The sequence below is a fragment of the Ovis canadensis genome, chromosome 7 (genome assembly GCF_042477335.2).
Source record: "Ovis canadensis isolate MfBH-ARS-UI-01 breed Bighorn chromosome 7, ARS-UI_OviCan_v2, whole genome shotgun sequence".
Classification (NCBI taxonomy): Eukaryota; Metazoa; Chordata; class Mammalia; order Artiodactyla; family Bovidae; genus Ovis; species Ovis canadensis.
The window spans coordinates 21,338,189-21,355,379 of NC_091251.1; positions in this window are offsets into that span (position 1 = coordinate 21,338,189).

Genomic DNA, 17,191 nt, shown 5'->3' on the forward strand with positions numbered 1-17,191 from the left:
CTGGGGAGTGAGAGGTGGACAGAGGGTCAGAGCCTTGGCCCCTGGGAGCTTACAGTCCAGCACGCCCTGCACTGAGTTTTTCAGCCATGGTGGACTGACTGGCCATCAGGCATTTACACCCTGTGAGAGGCAGAGGTAAACCTGAGAAGCAGCTGTTTTAATATGCTCTGACCCTCCCACCTTCCCAATCTATGTTCTTCTTCCACCCAGGAATCCGGATCCTGAGGAAGAAGGTAATTTTAGGTGTTAAGAGTTAATGTAATACCTTTTATAGAATGTTCCCATTTTAAAAGAGGAAGCAAGGTGAGGCAAATTGCCTACATAAATGACATCCATGTCTGTCTGGTGGTAGTGGGAGGCTTGAAAGAGGAGGATTAGGGGATAAATCACTGCTGTCCAAAATGACTGCTCTCCTAATCAGCCTGGCTTGCTCTGATGGTAACTCCTGTATTTAAAGTAATTTTTTCTTAGGGGGGTCACAGATCCCTTTGAGAATCTGATGAAAGCTATACACCTCCTCCCACTGAAATGCATATATATTTGCAAACAACTTGGGGAGGTGTGCAGGCCTCCCAGAGTCCCAGCTTGTGAAAGAGTCGTAGATATGCAGGTGAATCTTTAACATTTGTGATTATGAGGAGAAATAATACAAATATCCAGAGGAGTTCTATCAATCGGTCTGAACCTAGGGAGGAGCTGAGTCAAGAGTCAAAAATGAATTGCCAAACCAGTAAGTTTCCGGTAAAAAAACTGGTTAGTGGATGCACGCAGTCTGACAGATTTATAACAAATTCACATCTTCCATCTGACCCAAATATAGGTTGATATTAATCCATACCTATATACAGTGTTTTCATGTGGTAGAGAATTGTCAGGAAAACTACCTTGTTGGTGGCGATGCTTGTCCCCAGATGCAGGCCCTGGGCATCTGGCACTCTGGCTGGGGAGGGCAGCAGCCTCACACAATGGTGGGTCGTAAATACGCAGACCTTCTCCTGGGTTGTGATACAAGTGAGTGTATTAAAATTCACACACTGGGACCACAGGGAGTGAAGGGTGATTAAAAGTCTGTTGTAAGCCCACTAAAGCCCCCAAATCCAGAGCTTAAGTTAATTCTCTTATTCACTCCCCAAAGGCATTTTACAGATTAGAGCCTGAAGCCAAGCTGCAGGACTGCCTTCCCTGCCCTCCCACACTTCCCCAGCATGTCAACATGTGGAACCAGGGAGCCTTTCCCGGGCGGAAGGTAACGCTTTCCTAGCTGCTTCAGAATAAGGGTCTATTTTCCACCTTGCCCTCAGTTTTCAAGAGGTCCCCAAGTTGCCCATCGGAAGGGCTATTGACTTTTCTGTATACACTTTTCATAATCTTCTTTTCACTCTCACGAAGCGACTGCATCAGGGAAAGGACGATGTATTAGGTAGGATACATGTTAGGCTGCTGTCCCAGCCGCCCCAAACTGGAGTAGTTTAGACAAGACGGAATTTTATGTCTCTCTCACATTCCATACAGAGCTCCAGGAGACTGAGAACTCACCCTTCTTTATTGTTGTCCTGCCTTCCTCAGCGTTTGGCTCCCGTCTCATGGTCTAAGATGGCTGCTCCAGCCCCTGCCACCACCTCTGTATTTCAGACAGCTGGAAAGGGAGATGAAGAAGCAGCTTCATACCCTTACAAATTGTATGGCTCAGAGATGCGCCTGTCCCTTCTCACCATGCATTGACCAGAATCTGTCTCAATAGAGAATGAGAACTGTAGTCTTTACCCAAAGTAGTTATAACATTAAAAAAGGATGTTTTTATGAGTTTTCTGCTCTGGGAAGCACATCATTGCTATCTTCGACATGGCCTTCACTTACGACTTGGCCCTCATCCTCGCTTTTTTTCTGAATTTGCACTGAAAGATTGGTGTGTGTTTTGGTGGGGGGGCGGGGCGAGGAGAGACGGGAAGTAGAAGCAGAGAGTCCAGTTAGGAGCCTAATACAATAATCCAAGGGAGAAACAACGGTTACTCGCATCAGAATGAGAGCAGCAGGCAAAGTGATAAGTGATTGGAAACTGAAAGATTTCCTTAGGAAGAGCCTAGGATTTGCTTCTAGTGTGGGGTATGAGAGAGGAGTCACAATAATGCTATTCAGTCATTGGCTGTTCATTCACTCACTCATTTACCAAATTGTTACTGAGCACCAGCTGTAAGCCGAGCACTGGGCTGGGCTCTATGGACACACAATGGGGTGTAGTCATGCCTTTATAGCCGACCAAAAATGAGAGCAGAGGAATAAATGCAAGCATGAGGCGTACAGTAAAGAGCAGGCACCAAAGGCTATGAGATACTAACACAGAGGAGAGCGGCCTGCTCTAGGAGCCTGGGAAGCATTGTCTAAGCTGAGACAAGAAGGGCAGATAGGCACTGGCCAGGAATTCGAGGGTGGGATGGGGCAGAAGATGGAGAGTGTTCCTGTAAAGAAATATCCTCCAAGTCTTAACTCCTTCCGTGGCCTCATGTTATCTACCTGACATAGTATATGAAACCCTGGGCTGTGCTGTCTGGAAACTTGAACTTAGTTTGTTCTGTTTCTTAAAGAGAAACTCCTTTTTGAAGTTCAATTCAACTAATTCAACAAACATTTGTAGATCCTCGGCCAGATTTCCAGTCCACAGACAAAAGCCTCTGGTACCATTTTACCGAAAGAAGATAATAAAAGGGAAGTCATTGAATTTTAGGAAATGCAGAGGCATTCTCCATGAAGTCAGACTAAAACTCAAAGAATATCGACTAGAAAGACGTGTGCTGAGCAGTGATGTGATCAAAGTCTATGTAATTCAGAAAGAATTACAGGAGAACAAACATGGATTACGGGATAAGCCATAGTCTTCAAGGCGAATGAAAGGAAGTGCTTTATACAGGGGAAATTAAACTTGTAAGATTTGTTCCCTCCAAGAGGTAGTAAAAGTACTGCTTTTGTTGGGATGAGGCTTCAGCGACTACAAAAGAGACAAACAACAACAATAAAACCAACAGTGGCTTAAACAAGATAGAAGCTCTTTCTCACTTAATAGCTCTGTTAGGTCTACGGTGTCAGGGGCCCAGTCCCTTCTGTCTTGTTCTGCCTGCTAGGGTGTCCCCTTGTCCACATTGCTCAGGATGGCTAACCACCATGTCACACTCCAGCCAGCAGGAAGGGAGAAGGAGAAGAGGAGAGGATCTTTCTTCCTTTAGAAGAACAAGTTATGCAGATTACTTCTACTCAATCCCATTGACTAGAACTTTGGTCAAATGATCAGACTGTGCTTCACGGAAGCGTGAGAAACAGTGTCTTTATACTGTCCGCTTGTGGTGCAGGTAACACTGGGGTTCTGAGCAGATACTGAGAGCTTTGTTGTACTAAAAGGGTTTCTTTGCATTTTCCAACATTGGTGCTGGAAAGAGTACTTTCAGGAGTGTGTGTGGTGGTAGGGGTTTTGGAGGGACTTCTTCGGGGTCTTCTGCTTGAGTTCCTGCCACCCCTTCAGGTGGTGCTGCCCCCTTAAACATTCTGCCTCAAGCAAAGACGGACACCTTTCTGTGGGTTCCCTTAGCCAAGACTGAATAGAGCTTTCAAAGAGTTGGCTAAATTTGTCAAGAGAACAAAGAAGAAATAAACAGAAAATACAAGAAATTTGTAAACTTCCTGGTTAAATAGTCCAAGATATCTATGAACTCTTTCTCACTCTGGTCCCAAAGGTTTAACCTCTGGCACCTTGACAACATCCCTCACTTCCTGGTTTGCAGCTTAATTCTGCATGAAGGATCCTTTCTTAAACATTAGCCATTCAGGAACCATCTATAGTGTCAGTCATACCTGGCCAAGCAGGTATCCTCTGCCTTGGACCTTGGCTTTGTATGGTCCCCTTGGACCCTCTCCAGCCGCTTCCCATACAGAGTCTGCTCTCTGCCCTCTGGACCACCTGGTGCTCCAGAATTCCTTGCCCAGTAGTCTTGCTCTTGATTCCAGGGCTTGTATGGGCCTCTTTCTGTACTAGCCTGACGGGCCATTTTGCAGTATTTAGACATATAGTACTTGCTCACATGTGCCTGCTCCAGATCAGGCACACGTTAGAGGTGAGCCTGTCTTGCCCCGTACGTCGTCATCTTTAAAGACACATTGTACAAGATTCCTTCCCTGTAGCTCATACTTATAATTTGCAGCCTCTGACCAGTTAGATTAAGAAGGCTAACTCTCACCCCTCAGAGGAAAGGCTGCTACCCAGAGACACACATATAAGCATCCTTGTTCCTACCTCAGGACCATTGTACTTTGCTTGCTCCTCCTTCCTAATACACACTTGCCTGGACCTTCACCTAGTCTGGTCTCTCTCTTCATCCAAATCTCTGTTCAAATGTTACCTCCATAGAGAGGTCTTCCCCGAATTCCCTTCCCAAATTCCTTTTCCCCTGAAAAACTCCCCCAAAGAGTCAAAATATCATTTATTATCCTTCATCCCTTACCTTGCTTTATTTTTTTCAGCATAGCATTTATCACTACCTGAAACAGTGCTACATGCTTATTTGGGTAATGTCTCTTTCCCGAATAGAATTCCAGCACCATGAGGGCTGAATCTTTGTCCTCTTCCCTCAGGATCATTAGAGCCCTATACAGTGCCTACTATATAATAATGTTTAAAAAAAAAAAGTTGGGTTAATGAATGAAAAGAAGAATGAATGAATGGTCTAGATGGTCAACAGCAGTTGAGAATCAGATTTCCCAAATCAAATTACCCTTATGAAGCGATCTGCATTACCAAGGAGAGCTCATTCCTCTGGGAATTCAGGCCCCTCACTCAGAGTGGGGTTCACCCGGCCAGCTCTGGGTAGCGCAGTGCAGAACGAGACTGGCAGTGAGGTGTCAGGGTGGCCCCGAGGCACCCACTGCAAATGAAGTCAGCCTCTCCCTCTCCAGCTCTACGCTCAGGTTTCAGCCCTGGAAAGTGGCCCAGCGCAGGGACTGCCATTCACCAGTGGAGAGGGACTCAGTGTTTGGACAGGGGACTGGAAAACACAGGAACCATCAGAACCACAAGCGCTCTTAGGGATCAGTGCCTAACATTTCTATCTTTAAAGATGAGAAATCGAGGCCAAGAGGAGTCAAGGTCTCACAGTGATTAGTGTGACAGTTATCACTACATAACTGTTTTTTTTGGCTGTGCTGTGTAGCTTCTGAGATCTTAATTCCTCAACGAGGGATCAAACCAGGCCCCGTGCAATGGAAGCAAGGAATCCTAACCAACGGGCTGCCAGGGAATTTCCCCTCATTTACACTTTTAATTCCTATCCATTTGTACTTACCGAGAAAGAAATCTCCCCTGTTCTTGCTGAGGTTGTCTTACTGGCCACGGTGATTCTGGAAACAGGATTGGGCCCTGGGGTTCTAATACAGGATGGAGGTTTGAGAGTGTCTACAAGAGGTAACCTTCTAACCAGGCCCACTGCCAGTAGCATCTGAAGTAGCTGGGGACAGGTCTGTGAGCACCCAGGCAGCCCCTGGTTTCCTCAGGTGGGTGCCCCAAACCTCCTTGGCAAGAAGCTGCTGCTCTTCTGCGGGGCAGGGACATACCCTGAGGGAGCCCTGGGAGGCTCTCCCAGTTCTGTTTTCCATTTGGGCCCTGGAGAGAAAGAGGTCAATTGAGAATGCTGACCAGCTCATCAGCACGCCATTACATTGCTCTGCTCTCCCCTTCTGAAACGGGGCGCAGTGCTCTCGAGAGACGGAGGCTGCCCCACACAGCACTGTGCCTGTTGCTCAGGCCATGTCCCATCACCACGTGGGCAGCTCGATGCTGGAAAATCTTGATTTCAGTAGTTCTTTCTCCCCTACTCATGGCCACCAAACTTTTCGCCTTCTCAGGAGGGGAAGGTGCAAAGTGGAGTGACCTGGGCTAAGGAAAGTTCCCATGAAGGGGTTCTAGGACACCAGCTGATCTGGGCTCTCAAGGAATTGCAAGATCTTTGTCTTCCTGGGGCAAAAAGTTGTTGATTTCAAGAAAAGAATGGGGACTCAGCTTTAGAAGGAAAGACAGGAGGTGGAATAATGCAGTAACCAGCACCAAACATATTTAGGTCACATCTTGGCAGAAAACTGTGTCTGCCTCTTTTGTTTCCAGAATTCTGAAGCCAGGTGTCATCAAATCCCTGATTTTCAGAGATAAACACCCACACTCCTCTCCATCCTTGGTAGCAAGCCTCATTGCCCACCTCCCTATTGCCCCTTGGTCTCTACACGGCACCCTCCTTGTGGGTGGAAAATTTCCTTGTGGAAATTTATAAGACAGTTCTCCCTCTAGTTCAAGGCTTTCATGCCTGCTGCTCCCTTTGCCCTGAAAGTCCTCCTCCCATCCTTCACCTAGCTGCTTCTCAGCTTTCAGATCTCAGTGTAAATCTCACCTCCTAGGCAAGGTCTTCTTTAGCCCTCTGCATGCGTGTGTGCTCAATCATGTCTGACTCTTTGCAGCCCTGTGGACCGTAGCCCGCCAGGCTCCTCTGTCCATGGGATTCTCCAGGCAGGAACACTGGAGTGGGTTGCCATGCCCTCCTTCAGGGGATCCTCCAGGCAGGAACACTGGAGTGGGTTGCCATGCCCTCCTCCAGGGGATCCTCCAGGCAGGAATACTGGAGTGGGTTGCCATGCCCTCCTCCAGGGGATCCTCCAGGCAGGAATACTGGAGTGGGTTGCCATGCCCTCCTCCAGGGGATCCTCCCTACCCAGGGATGGAACCCATGTCTCCTGTGGCCCCTACATTGGCAGGTGGATTCTTTACCACTAAGCCACCTGGGAAGCCCTCCTTTACCCTCTAAATTGGCCCTTTTTTAGGGGAGGGATGGAACAGGAGGCTGGGATTAATAGATACAAGCTTTTATGTATAGAATGGATAAACCAAGGTCCTGCTGTATAGCATAGGAAACTATATTCAATGTCTTGTGATAAACCACACGGAAGAGAATATGAAAAATATGTGTGTGTGTATATGTGTGTGTGTATATGTGTGTGTATATGTGTGTGTATTATATATGTACATAAACATATATAACTAAATTGCTTTGCTGCACAGCAGAATTTAACACAACATTGTAAATCAACCAACCCTACTTCAGTTGAAAAGACAAATAGAATAAATTGGCCCTCTCCTCCCGGTGGTCACCTCCCATCCCAGAGCCTTGCTGAAGCCTTGCAGCCCTCTCCCAGGGCCTCACTGTGTTTATGCAGTACACGCGTATCTATTGTATCGCTCCCACTACAGTGTGTTCTGGGAGGGCGGGCCAAGCTACTCCCCACCTAGAGGGGCGACGGAAGACTGAGTATGTCCCCCTTCTTCTCAAAATCTCTAGTGATCACACACAATCAACTGCAGACCCCTGCCGTGACTTACAAGGACTGTGTGCCAGGCCCCTGGCCCCTTTCTGGTAACAACTTGAAACAGTCCCCCCCTCTCACTTCACTCCAGACATGCTGGCCCCCCTCTGCTCTAATGAATCCCAGGCATTCCCCTCAGGGCCTTTGCACTGGCTTTTTTCTGCCTGAAATGCATTTTTTCCCTCCTAAATGGGCCTCAGAGCTCACTTCCTCACTTCACTCAGCTCTTACCCAGTGTCCCCCCTGCAGCAATCCTTCCCTGAAGAACCTGTCTCATCAGTCCTGCCTGCCCTGTGGTTTGTCCTCTAAACATTTTCTTTCAATTGCAAGGACATTTATACTGCATTTTTGGTATTTTGAAAAGTTTAATTTTGTGGGTAAATATATGGTTTAGAACTCTAAAATTAGAGAAAGGCAAACAGTTAAAAGTCTCTGTTGCTCATGTCCTAAAGCTACCCAGTTCCTCTTCTCATAGGGCAACAAAAATTGCTAGTCTTTTATGATAGAGTTGAAGCATATACAAGTATTTATATGCATGTCTCTATTTCAACGTATTTCTGCTTTTTAAGCTTTTTTTAAAACTATCTGTGTAGTGACTCACATGGTATGCAATCCACCTGCAGTGCGGGAGAGGCAGGTTCGACCCCTGGGGTGGGAAGATCCCCTGAAGGGCATGGCTCCCCACTCCAGTATTCTCGCCTGGAGGATCCCATGGACAGAGGAGCCTGGCAGGCTACAGTCCAGGGGGTCACAGAGTCAGACAGGACTGAGCAACTAACACTTTCACATCTATTTATGGATGTATGTATCTATCATGTATTTACTTTTTATACGCTTTTTAATCAAATGGTAGCATACTTACACTATTTCACACCTGGTGTGTTTTTGTTTAATAGTATATTTAGATATGGCTTTGCATATGCATATATGAGGAGTCTCCTCACTCTTCTCTGCAGCTACGCAGTCCTCCCTGTCATGGGCGTGTCGTCATTTATTTAATGCGCCCCCTACTGTCACACATTCAGGTTGTTTTAACCTTTTGCCATCAAACATGGCGCCGCATCATTTCACACACGTGCAAATGCATCTGTTGAATAAATTCCTAGAAGTAGAAGGAAGCTGGAGACAAACTGTTTGTAGCAAACTGCCGTCCAATTTATATTTCTATCAGCAACCTATGACAATGCCTACTTTCTTATCTCCTGGCTAATCCAGTGTGTTATCAAACTCCTGGACCTTTGCCAATCTGATGAAAAATAATATCTTAGTGTAGTTTCAGTATACACTTCTATTATTACATGTGGCATGTTTTTCCACTTATATTTCAGAACCATCATATACACAGTCCTATTCATTTCCAAGGCAAACCATTCAATATCACAGTAATCAAAGTCTATGCCCCAAACAGTAACGCTGAAGAAGCTGAAGTTGAACGGTTCTATGAAGACCTACAAGACATTTTAGAACTAACACCCAGAAAAGATGTCCTTTTCATTGTAGGGGACTAGAATGCAAAAGTAGGAAGTCAAGAAATACATGGAATAACAGGAAAATTTGGCCTTGGGATGTGGAATGAAGCAGGGCAAAGACTAATAGAGTTTTGCCAGGAAAATGCACTGGTCATAGCAAACACCCTCTTCCAACAACACAAGAGAAGACTCTACACATGGACATCACCAGATGGTCAACACTGAAATCAGATTGATTATATTCTCTGCAGCCAAAGATGGAGAAGCTCTATACAGTCAACAAAAACAAGACCAGGAGCTGACTGTAGCTCAGATCATGAACTCCTTATTACCAAATTCAGACTGAAATTGAAGAAAGTAGGGAAAACCACTAGGCCATCCAGGTATGACCTAAATCAAATCCCTTATGATTATACAGTGGAAGTGAGAAATAGATTTAAGGGCCCAGATCTCATAGATAGAGTGCCTGATGAACTATGGATGGAGGTTTGTGACATTGTACAGGAGACAGGGATCAAGACCATCCCCATGGAAAAGAAATGCAAAAAAGCATAATGGCTGTCTGAGGAGGCCTTACAAATAGCTGTGAAAAGAAGAGAAGTGAAAAGCAAAGGAGAAAAGGAAAGATACAAGCATCTGAATACAGAGTTCCAAAGAATAGCAAGAAGAGATAAGAAAGCCTTCCTCAGTGATCAATGCAAAGAAATAGAGGAAAACAACAGAATGGGAAAGACTAGAGATCTCTTCAAGAAAACTAGAGACACCAAGAGAACATTTCATGCAAAGATGGGCTCAATAAAGGACAGAAATGGTCTGGACCTAACAGAAGCAGAAGATATTAAGAGGTGGCAAGAATACACAGAAGAACTGTACAAAAAAGATCTTCATGACCAAGATATTCACAATGGTGTGATCGCTCACCTAGAGCCAGACATCCTGGAATGTGAAGTCAAGTGGGCCTTAGAAAGCATCACTACAAACAAAGCTAGTGGAGGTGATGGCATTCCAGTTGAGCTATTTCAAATCCTGAAAGATGATGCTGTGAAAGTGCTGCACTCAATATCCCATCAAATTTGGAAAACTCAGCAGTGGCCACAGGACTGGAAAAGGTCAGTTTTCATTCTAATCCAAAAGAAAGGCAATGCCAAAGAATGCTCAAGCTACTACACAATTGCATTCATCTCACACACTAGTAAAGGAATGCTCAAAATTCTCCAAGCCAGGCTTCAGCAATATGTGAACCATGAACTTGCAGATGTTCAAGCTGGATTTAGAAAAGGCAGAGGAACCAGAGATCAAGTTGCCAACATCCACCAGATCATGGAAAAAGCAAGAGAGTTCCAGAAAAACATCTATTTTGGCTGTATTGACTATGCCAAAGCCTTTGACTGTGTGGAAGAATCACAAGCTGGAATCAAGATTGCCGGGAGAAATATCAATAACCTCAGATAAGCAGATGACACCATCCTTATGGCAGAAAGTCAAGAGGAACTAAAAAACCTCTTGTTGAAAGTGAAAGTTGAGAGTGAAAAAGTTGGCTTAAAGCTCCACATTCAGAAAACGAAGATCATGGCATCCGGTCCCATCACTTCATGGAAAATAGATGGGGAAACAGTGAAAACAGTGTCAGACTTTAGTTTTCTGGGCTCCAAAATCACTGCAGATGGTGACTGCAGCCATGAAATTAAAAGACGCTTACTCCTTGGAAGAAAAGTTATGACCAACCTAGATAGCATATTGAAAAGCAGAGACATTGCTTTGCCAAAAAGGTCCGTCTAGTCAAGGCTATGGTTTTTCCAGTGGTCATGTATGGATGTGAAAGTTGGACTGTGAAGAAAGCTGAGTGCCAAAGAATTGATGCTTTTGAATTGTGGTGTTGGAGAAGACTCTTGAGAGTCCCGTGGACTGCAAGGAGATCCAACCAGTCCATTCTGAAGGAGATCAGCCCGGGGATTTCTTTGGAAGGAATGATGCTGAAGCTGAAACTCCAGTACTTTGGCCACCTCGTGAGAAGAGTTGACTCATTGGAAAAGACTCTGATACTGGGAGGGGTTTGGGGCAGGAGGAGAAGGGGACGACAAAGGATGAGATGGCTGGATGGCATCACAGACTCGATGGACGTGAGTCTGAGTGAACCCCGGGAGTTGGTGATGGACAGGGAGGCCTGGCGTGCTGCGATTCATGGGGTCGCAAAGAGTCGGACACGACTGAGCGACTGAACTGAACTGAACTGATGGCTCTATTCAAGGCTATGGAAAGTAAAGCCTGATGCTGTAAAGAGCAATAGTTCATAGAAACCTGAAATGGTAGCTCCATGAATCAAGGTGAACTGGATGTGGTCAGGCAGGAGATAGCAATATAGAATATTGACATCTTAGGAATCAGCGAACTAAAACGGACAGGAATGGGCAAATTTAATTCAGATGACCATTATATCTACTACTGTGGGCAAGGATCTCTAAGAAGAAATGAATAGCCCTCACAGTCAACAAGAGTCCAAAATGCAGTGCTTGAGTGCAATCTCAAAAACAACAAAATGATCTCTGTTTGCTTCCAAGGCAAACCATTACATCACAGTAATCTCACTCTATGCTCCAACCGCTGATGCCAAAGAAGGTGAACAGCTCTGTGAAGACCTACAAGACCTTCTAGAACTAACACCAGAAAAAGAGATGTCCTTTTCATCATAGGGGACTGGAATGCAAAAGTAGAAAGTCAAGAGACATCTGGAAAAACAGGCAAATGTGGCCTTGGAGTACAAAATGAAGCAGGGGAAAGGCTGATAACAGAGTTGGGTCAAGGGAACACACTGGTCATAGCGAATACCCTTTCCAACAACCCATGAGATGATTCTATACATGGACGTCACCAGATGGTCAACAGGAAAATCTGACTATGTTCTTTGCAGTCAAAGATGGAGAAGCTCTATACAGTCAGTGAAAACAAGACTTGGAGCTGACTGTGGCTCGGATCATGAGCTCCTTATTGCAAACTTCAGGATTACATTGAAGACAGTAGGGAAAACTACTAGACCATTCAGGTAAGACCTAAATCAAATCCCTTATGATAATTATACAGTGGAGGTGACGAGTGAATTCAAGGGGTTAGATCTGGAGGTAGAGTGCCTGAAGAACTATGGATAGAGGCTTGTAACACTGTTCAGGAGGCAGTGACCAAAACCATCCCAAAGAAAAAGAAATGCAAGAAAGAAAAGTGGCTGTTGGAGGAGGCTTTACAAATAGCTGAGGAAAGAAGAGAAGGGAAAGGTAAGGGAGAAAGAGAAAGATATACCCAACTGAACAGAGTTTTAGAGAATAGCAAGGAGAGATAAGAAGGCCTTCTTAAATGAACAATGCAAAGCGAAATAGAGGAAAACAACAGAAGGGGAAAGACTAGAGATCTCTTTAAGAAAACTGGAGAGATCAAGGGAACATTTCATGTAAGGATGGGCATAATAGTGGACAGAAAAAGTAAGGATCTAACAGAAGCTGAAGAGATTAAGAAGTTGCAAGCACACACAGAAGAATTATATAAGAAAGGTCTTAATGACTTAATAACCACGATAGTATGGTCACTCAACTAGAGCCAGACAACCCAGAGTGTGAAGTCAAGTGGGCCTTAGGAAACGTTACTACAAAACAGGTGGAGGTGATGGAACTCCAGTTATTTAAAATCCTGGAGGATGACGCTCTCTCTCTGATCCAGTGAATGTTGTCAATTTGATCTCTGGTTGCTCTGCTTTTTATAAACCTAGAAAATCAGTATTTGCCCTTGTTATGAGAGGCACTGAGCTCTGTAGAGTTAGGCCAATATCATCAGTGACATGACATTACAATCTTTCCCTCTTGGGGAGAAGCAGATGAAATTTTAAAAGGGTGATGATTTATCTACTGTTCTCTGGCAAGGTGCTGCCAAGTTCCCAGGACTCCTTCCCCAACGACAGGCTATATTAAACAGATCTGCTGTCCACAGCATCTCTGTTTAGAAGCTCTGTTGAATTCGTTTTCTGGTATTTTGCTTCCATACATAAACTGAGGAGAAACGTCCTCCTTTGCAACTCAGATAAGAGGAAAGAAATTTACAATGGGATGTCACCATACGGCCACCCTTTTTGCACCATGGAAAGAACTCTCCTATCTCACCCATGAAACAGCTGCCTGATTGTCACCCAGGGGCCTGCACAAGCTCTGGAGTCCAACCCTGTATTGAAGAGTAGGCAATATAGAGTATCGCTTGGCATCGTGTGCTGTGAGTGGAGAGAGAAACCCTTCGGCTAGCATCTTGCTTTTGGGTCCTGCAACCATCTCACCATGATGAGAAGAATCAAAGTGCTGTCTAGCCCAGAGAGAGGAGGCATTGCTAATCATGGCAAGTTCTAAAATAACGGTGTGTTTTAAGTGGCAGCTAGCACTCAACAGGCACTTAATAAATATTCACTAATAACATTAGGCCATTCAGCACCAAGAGGAAAGATAAGGCCATTTTTTTTTTCGGTTGTTTTACACTTGGGTAATTGATAAAAAATAATTGCAAAGCTTTACATGTTTAGCAGTGATTAGCTAAAACCATCACCTCAAAGCCCTTCCCACTATGATAAACTCATTCCCATGAAAATTCTCAGAACCTGAGGAACAGCAGGGAAAGAAGCCAATAAAAGCGGCTCAAAGAGTTTTACATCATCTCCATAAGCTATCTAATCCAGGCATTTTGAATGATCTATGTAAATTAATTACACTTTTTAATTAGGTGGCCTTTTAGCTTGCATATTGAAGTTTACCACTAATTACAGCGAGGCAGGAGGTCACTTGACTGGTATGGGAAACAAGAGGCCTTTATTTCATTGAACTGAAACACTGAACAGTTAATGCTTAGGGAAAAATAAAAATTGTAAAATTTATGCCAGTTTTCAAAATTCAAACTGTGCAGCTCTTGTCCTTTTTTTTTTCCCCCCCTTCTATGGCTCACTGAGGGTTTTTCTTTATAAATATCAGAATGACTTCTCAACACCCACTGACTCAAAACTATTATAATAGAGCAGCTCGGAAGCTTGAATTTTGCATCCCTAATGCTAGGGGGAGAAAAACCCACCCTTTTGATATTAGTCACATTAAATGCCTTTTAATTACTAGTGCAGCGGTTTCCAGATGTGACTTTATTTTGTTTCAGCCAGACAGACAGTGATTTTCATTAACTTCATTTAAAAACAACCACCAAAAGCAGCCTCCCATAAAAGCTAGTGCTATACTTTACACCAAGCAGAACAAAGTATTCTTTAATTCAATAAAATATAGTGGTCATTGTAGTGAACAAAGTGCATTTAACATCTTTAAAATATTTCTGAATGGCATTTCAGAGCTCTTTCCCTCATCTAATCTTGCATCAAGCACCAGGATCCCAAATTTCCCTATTTTCCTACATCTTAGTGACCTGGACTGTCTAATAGTAGAGTGAGTAGAGAACTATGCGAGAAGAATTTGCCGATTTAATGCAATCCTTGGAAAAATCAAGACTGCTAATTAAAAATCACAGAGTGAATAAAAGTCTTGACCCAGTGGACCTGTGCTGCCTGTGGCTCAGAGGGGCCTTCATTTTTGTGCCAGCATACACATCATCACAACCCTGGCAGTTCAGTTAATTTTCTGCTGGTCGTGTTTCCACCTGGACCATGGCTTTGCTTCTGTGAGATGGCCTGCCCATCCCCCTATCATCCTCCCCAAAGGGCAAGAGATTATTTGAGTCTCTTTATTCAGCTTTGCGTTTCCAAATCACTTCCAGCAGGGCAGTGTAATAGAAGGGTCGCCAGCTTGGGCATCAGGAGGCGTGGGCTCCCGGCCCTGTTCTCTACACAGAGAGCTGAGTGATTGCAGCCAGCCTTCAAGTCCCTGGGGGCTCCCGCTCTCCTCATCTGTGAAAGCAGGGATCCAAGCGGACCCAGGTGCTCACAAGTTCCATCCTCTCCCAATAACTTCCAAGCTTGCCTCTGCTGAAGCTTTTTTTCCCCTCCAGTTCATTGTGCATTTAGCTGCACAGATGGTAAGCCCTTAGAAGGCAGGAATCAGATATTTTTTTAAAGTCTTTATTGAACGTGTTATGATACTGCTTCTGCTTTGTTTTCGTTTTTTGGCCATGAGGCATGTGAGATCTTAGCTCCCTGACCAGGGACTGAACCTGCATCCCCTACATTGGAAGGTGAAGCCTTAACCACTGGACTGCCAGGGAAGTCCCAAGAATGAGATGTTATTCCCTTTCCTGACCCCTAGCTGCCAAAGACTGAATGTTGTAAAACTGCAATAAACATTTGTTGAATGAATGTGTGTGTCAGCCACTCGGTCATGTCCAACTCTTGGCGACCCCACGGACTGTAACCCTGCAGGCTCCTCTGTCCGTGGAGTTCTCCAGGCAAGAACACTGAAGTGGATGGTCGTTTCCTTCTCCAGGGCGTTCCTTCCTGACCCAGGGATTGAACCTGGGTCTCCTGCACTGCAGGCGGATTCTTTACCATCTGAGCCACCAGGAAAGCCTAAGAGAATGGGACTGAAAAATCAAGATGATGAAGTAATGCATTTCGTTAATGTTAGTAACAGGAGTGGCAATAGAAGCAAACTTCTTTATGTTTGAACACACACTCTAAGCTGAGCACGGTGCTGAAATCCTTTGTGGGATTTTTCTCATCCAGTTGAAGGAGAAAAACCCCTAATTCCTTTTTCCCTGTCTGATGGACCCTGTTAAATTGAATTTATTCATATACGGGTTCCTCATTACCACTGGAATCTCAGTGTTGCTTGAGGCAGCAATGTAAATGTTAGAACAATTACCTCTCCCAGAACTCTTGCTTCCTGGGGTAAACCCACGTGGCTCAGCTCTGGCCAATAAAATGTAAGCAGAAATCTATAAGGGAGGGTTCCAGGAAAGGGGATTCCAGATTAAAGGAAAGATGTCAGCTGGAATTGGCCTTCTGCCGCTGTACCTTGTCTTTCTTCCTGCTTGGGACTTGGACTCAGTGCCAGCAGGCAGGTGGATCTGGTTACCATGTGAACAGAAGCCCCAGGTAAAGGCCGGCAGAACAGGAAGGGACGGGAAGCCTGGACCCTGGGGGGCCTCCTTGAGGGGCTGCCTCGGCCCTTCACTACAGGCCTAGGCTCCTGGCTAAATAAGAAAGCTGCGTCTAACCAATACATTCCATGTCTGCCTCCACCCCTGACGATGCTACAGTGAGTGTTTTCCCAGACACACAGCATTTCTAACTGTGTTCTCACAAGTTTCATCCTGCTCCCACCAAAAGCCGCGTCACTCCTGCCTCACCGCCTGCTTCATCATGACTTTCTATCTCTTTAGCTCAGTCTTTGACTGTATTACCTGTATTTTCTTATTTTCTATATTTTTGATGCTCTGACATCTGGGGCCTCGCTGACTGGGGAGAGACTGACACTCCCAGAGCTTAGTCGGTTCTTAAGAGACAGCAAACAACTCGTTGGGGAGCATGCCTTTCAAATGTCAACTGACCAATCCAGACGCTTTAACCTGAACCACTTCCCTTGTTTGGCTGTTACACACCAGGCAATTATTTTCTACCCTAATCACCCCAGGTCCAGGTAATAGAAAACTGGGGACCACTCTTACAACCCAGAGGCTGCTATCAATTATTCAAACTATCAAACTACCCAATCCTGAACCTGCTTCTTACCCTGCCTCACCTATTCCTTCCTGCAAAAAACACAATAAAGGGTTTTGACCATTTGGTGCAGCCACTATGGAAAACAGTATGGAGGTTCCTCAAAAAGCTAAAAACAGAGTTGCCGTACTATCCAGCCATCCCATTCTTGGCCATACATCCAGACAAAACTACAGGTAGAAAAGATACATGCACCCTCGGTTCAGAGCAGGCCTATTCATGACAGCCAAGACATGGAAGCAACCTAAATGTCCATCAGCAGAGGAATGGATAAAGACGTAGCACAAATATACAACAGACTATCACGGAGCCATAAAAAAGAATGAAATAATGCCATTTGCAGCAACATGGATGAGCCTAGAGGTTATCACACTAAGAAAAGTCAAAGCCGAATAATACAGAAGATCACTTATATGCAGAATCTAAAATGTGACGCAAACGAGCTTATCTGTGAAACAGACTCACAGACAATAGAGGACAGGCTTGCCAAGGGTGAGGAGACTGGGAAAGAGAAGGACTGGGGACCTGGAATCAGCAGGTGCAAACTGTTAGACAGAATGGAAAAACAAGCTCCCACTGTGAGCACAGAGAACCGTGTTCAATATCCTGTGACAAGCCATGGTGGAAAAGAATGTGAAAAAGAATACATATATTTATATTTCTT